A 5,094-nucleotide genomic window follows, 5' to 3' on the forward strand; every position below is an offset into this window, starting at 1 on the left:
TTTTTTTTGGTGAAGAAACGTTTTCTTCTTACCCCTGACTTGCTGCCCTATACCCATTCCTGAATCCTTCCCACCCCAAGCACAGGTTAGTTAAATCCAGAAATAATCACTGTTATTTTTTTCTCTCTCTTGTTTTGCTCTTATCTCAATACTTTCTTTTTCTGTTTTTGAGAGACTTTTTCTATAGAGTGCATGCTCTTGCTGGAGAGACAGAGACAGACAGAAAGCGAGAAATCATCCCCCAGTGGGGGATAGCCATGCCACAATCCCTTCTCCTCAATTCTCCTCTTGGAATTTTGTGCATACATGCACACATACGAAGCGTGAGTTTTAAGCTGCCAGTTCTGGAACTTGAACTGCAATCAACTACATGGGAGTCCAGTGACATAACCACTGGACCATCTGTTGGTCTTTCAGTAATTTCTTACAACCATTAAATTTCTAGTTTAGGCTGGGACCGGCAGTTAGCGTAATGGCTATGTTGCTTGACTCCCATGTAGTTGACCGCCGTTCGCATCTTGGACACGTCGGCTTAAACTCACACCAAGCGCCTGTGTGTGTGCGTGCCCAAGATCCCGAGAGGAGAATGGAGAAGGAATTGCGGCATGGCCATCCCCATTGGGGGGTGATTTCTCGCTTTCTGTCTCTCTGTCTCTCTCTGTCTTTTTGGTGAGCGCGTGCGCCCTATAGCAAAAACCTCTCCAAAAATAAAAAATTCTAGTTTAGGCTAAGAGAAGTGAATGGCCCTTGGGGAAAGAAGGAAGACAGAAAAGGAATACAGAAGTTTTATTTTTATTTTACTTCACAATATAGAGTGAGTGCATGCGTGAGAGAGAGAGAAAGAGAGAGAGGGGCACCCTCCACAGGCCCTTGTTGCACCATGATCCCCTTTCTGCAGCTCTCCAGCTTGTCAAGATCTTGGTTTCATGTCCAGTATATGATATATATATATATATACATATATGTTTGTTTTTTGGCTGTAGAGACAAGGGGACAAGGCCATGCTGTGATCCCTTCTCTTCCACTCTCCTCTCAGAAATTTGGGCATGCATGCACATATGCCTGGTGTGTTTTCAAGCCTCCTGTTTTGGGATACGAACCATGCAATCAGCTATGTGGGATCTGGCCGTTTAATGACCACGATACCTGTCTAGCTTGACACATATCATTTATCTTTAGTTTTTCTTCTGCATGCTGATAAATAAACAAACCTATCATTTGTCCTCTGCATTACTAATTAAACTTTTGGCAGTTTGCATTTGCTCTTTATTGTTTCTCATGAATGTTTTAGTTTGCAATTACATATTCCCCTTGATATTTCTGTCTGTAAATAGTATTATCTTAATCACTTCCTTCCATCTGCTCTCTTCATGATTCTGTATTTCTGTTTTACAGGATCTGAATTTTTTAAAAAATTGTAAGGGCTTCTAGGAAAAGGTATAACTCTTGCCTAAGAAGTTAAATGTAATCATGGAAAATCTGTAATTCGCAGTATGCAGAACACCGGTCTCATTTTTCTTGCTTTGCCTATTGTGCGTTGGTGACTCTGAATGACCTGAAGGGGGAGAGCTGATAAGAGTGAGAACACAGCCGCTTGGAGTTGGGTGGCCAGTTGTTCTGGTCAGTGCAGTCGAGTGGCCTGGAACCCAAAGTTGGAGGAAGGTCCTGCCTCCTCACTGATTCTCCCTGTTATTTAAGTTCATGGTCTAGGGTGTGTCTGCGTCCTTAGTTTACCACCATTTATTCCTCCATTCCTGACAATTCTCCTTTGATTTTAGCCACATTTTATTTTTTGTTTCTTTTGTTGCTGGTTTGGGCCCTTTGTGGGGTCTACATGTGCATTTGAAGAAGCATGCTATGCCCAACCAGTCTGCTGTTAAAAATATATATGCCCATGGTAGAAAGCTCAAACTATAGAGAAGAATGTAAAATCTAATAAATAAACTCCCCTGAATCCTTCTGGATCTTGCATTCTTTCTTCCCAGAAGTAATCGCTTTTGACAATTTTTTGTACATCCTTCCAAAAATTTCCTATGCATATGCAAGCATATGCATCTTATTCGTATACAAATGGAATTTTACTCTGCAATCTGTTCTGTAATTTGCTCTTTTTACTTTAGAATTTATCTTAAACATTTATGTTTTATAGTAGCCAAATCTACTTCATTAAAAAATTGGTTACGTATTTTCCATTGCATAGATTCCTCTCCGTGTTTGAGGTCTCCGTGTTTGAGGTCAGTGCGTCCCCTCATGTGTGCTGTGTTTTACCATGGTCTTGACAGTTCTTAGAAGTCTCTCCTGCAGTTTCTACGTCTTGCTAAGCATTCCATTCTCTCTACTTCCTCTTTCCAGAGAGTTGATATGTTTTTGCGGACTTCTTTTGTTACTTATATTTGTATCAATTTCATCTACTTTGCTCTCTTTCCAGTCTTGGTTCACTGGTGATCTGCACTGAAAGTAAAAAGCATATGATCTTTCTAGCTAGCCAGCCCTGAATGCAGATCTTCACTCTTCCATTTAATACCATGTGTCTTTAAAAGAATTTATTCATTTCTCTCATACTTGGCTTCCTAGATGCAACAACATGAGACTAATGATGCCTAACCTGGGCAAGGGTTTAAGGGTTCTATGCAATAATGTTTGTGAAGAAGCTACTCAACTTTGTGAAAGCCCTTTCTATTTAGAAAAATTAAAATATAATAGTTAGCCATCTCATTTTCATGTAGCAAAGCTCAACTCTTTTTCTACATTGTGTGGTTGATAAATTAAGGGCTTTGACTTTAAAAAAATCAGGAAACTATTTATTTTTATTTTTCCAAGAGAGCCTATAGTAGCATTTCTTGAACTGCTGTTCTGCACTGTTGTTCTGCAGAATAAAAAAGTAAAAAAAAGAAGACCAGCAGGTGGTGTGGAAGCTAAGGAGCTGGATTCCACATGGCAGGCTGTGTGGTTTGAGTCCTGGACACCGTGGCTGGAAAATCACACCAGATGCTTATGCATGTGAGCTCCAAATTCTAAAAGGAGAATGGAGGAGAAGGGATTGAAGCATAGCCATCTCCTCTGGGGGATGATTTCTTACTTTTCCTTCTCTCTGTGTCTCTTTCTAAAAACTGAAAACTAAAAAAAAAAAAAAAAGAGGATTGCATGTTCTTTCAAAAAAACAATGATTATTATTATTATTTTTAAAAGATTATTTAATTTTATTCATTATTATTATTTTAAAAAATTTAAACAGAGAGAGAGAAAAGCAAGCTGCCAGGTCCTGGACTCAAACCATGGTCACTCAGGTGGGAGTCTAGCATCATAACCACCACGTCACTTGCCTGCCCCTTATTATTATATTTAAATTTGCTCTAGGGCATATGTACTCACTAGAGAGAGAAGATGGGGCAGAGAGTGAGAAAACAAGCTGCCAGATCTGGAACTTGAACTCATACTGACCATGAAGGAGTCCAGTGCCTTAACCACCATGCCACCTGCTGGCGCCTGAAATAGGACTTTTTGTGCAGGAATTTTTAGAAATTTTAGTATAATTTTTAAGTACATTTGAATAGCTAATAGAATGCATTTCCTAAATTTATTTTCCCGTGAAACTTCCTCATCTTTTTTTTCCCATAATTTTTTTTCCCATAATTTTTTTTTTTTATTGTAAGAAAATGCACAGCTTGAAAGTGTGAATAATGCAGTCTTTGTGACTAAGATGTGGGACTTAGGAAGGAGGTTGGGAAGTAAAGAATGAAAGATCAAGGTGACCTGACTGAAAACGTTGAATTTCAAATACTGAATTGGAATAGGACGGAGGTGGGCAGGACGGGAGAAAAAAAAAAGTGCAAAGAAACAGTTAAAATACAATCTGAAAATAAATAATACCTCTCCTTAAATTCCTTTTTTACACAAAATACACGATTTGCCAAAGCCCAATTTATGCTACTGGATTCTGTGAGCTCCCTCAGCATCTCCTCATTCTCTGCAACAGCAGAAAATGATTAAGGTACAATCAGAATGTGCTGAAGACAAGGTAAACGCTTGTCAGCAGGTTCTTAAAAAAAATCACAAGATCTCGGGAACCAGCAGTTAGTGTAATGGCTATGTCGCTGGACTCCCACGTAGTCGACCGTGGTTCGTGTCCCGGACCCGGTGGCTTAAAACTCACGCCAGGCGCGTGTGCGTGCGTGCCCAAGATCCCGAGAGGAGAATGGAGGAGAAGGGATTGTGGCGTGACCATCCTCCCTGGGGGGTGATTTCTTGCTTTCTGTCTCTATGTCTCTCTCTGTCTGTCTGGTGAGCGCACGCGCCCTACAGTGAAAATCTCTCCAAAAAAAAAAAAAAATCACAAGATCTCTTCACCCCACCCACTCCCATAGCCCCCAAAGGTAATACGTGATCGCTGATATGTACATCACGATTATGAATAGTTGCAATCTTCAATCTTTAAGAAAACTTTTTACCTCTGTGGATAAATAAAAGAAATAAGATAAATAATGCAGCAGCTCGTTAAGGTGTAGGGCTGTGGGTACTGTGTCTCTCCCCCTTGGCATTTATTATGACTGTTATTTATTTATTTATTTTTTGGGCTTTATGTTCACAGATTGGTAGCAATGAGTGATTGTATAAAGCAGTATACATCCACTTTTTTTGTTGTTGGTTTACAGGTTTTATTAAAACTGTCTCCAAAATTTTCACTGAAACCTTTCGAATCACATCAGTACTGTGACATGCGTTATGAATGGAAGAGATGGCCAGGCCCTGACCAGCACTCGGTTGACACAGAGGGAAGAAGGGGCCCCTTGACGGAGTAAGAATAAACAGGCCCTAGTTTGACATGATGTCAGGGAGAGCGAGCGAGAGAGAGAGAAAATAATGTTAAAATGGGGAATGTGGTTTCATAGGGTCTGAACTTGTTTTCTCTTTTTGTACATGGCAAAAAATTTCATCTCATCTATAATCCTCAAGAAAATCTTGGGACCAGCACTTAGCGTAATGGTTATGTCGCTGGACTCCCATGTAGTTGACAGCAGTTCGCGTCCTGGACCTGGTGGCTTAAAACTCACGCTGGACGTGTATGTGTGCGTGCCCAAGATCCCAAAAGGAGAA

At 40.2% G+C, this 5,094-nt stretch overlaps 1 protein-coding gene across 1 annotated transcript in view; it reads left to right on the forward strand.

Moving 5' to 3' along the window:
* Positions 1-5,094, forward strand: part of ADGRV1 (adhesion G protein-coupled receptor V1) — a 618,101-nt gene that overhangs the window by 176,619 nt on the left and 436,388 nt on the right. The gene's annotated exons all lie outside the window — the stretch shown is intronic.

Source organism: Tupaia chinensis, unplaced genomic scaffold (genome assembly GCF_000334495.1).
Source record: "Tupaia chinensis unplaced genomic scaffold, TupChi_1.0 Scaffold000498_1, whole genome shotgun sequence".
In the NCBI taxonomy this organism is placed as follows: Eukaryota; Metazoa; Chordata; class Mammalia; order Scandentia; family Tupaiidae; genus Tupaia; species Tupaia belangeri.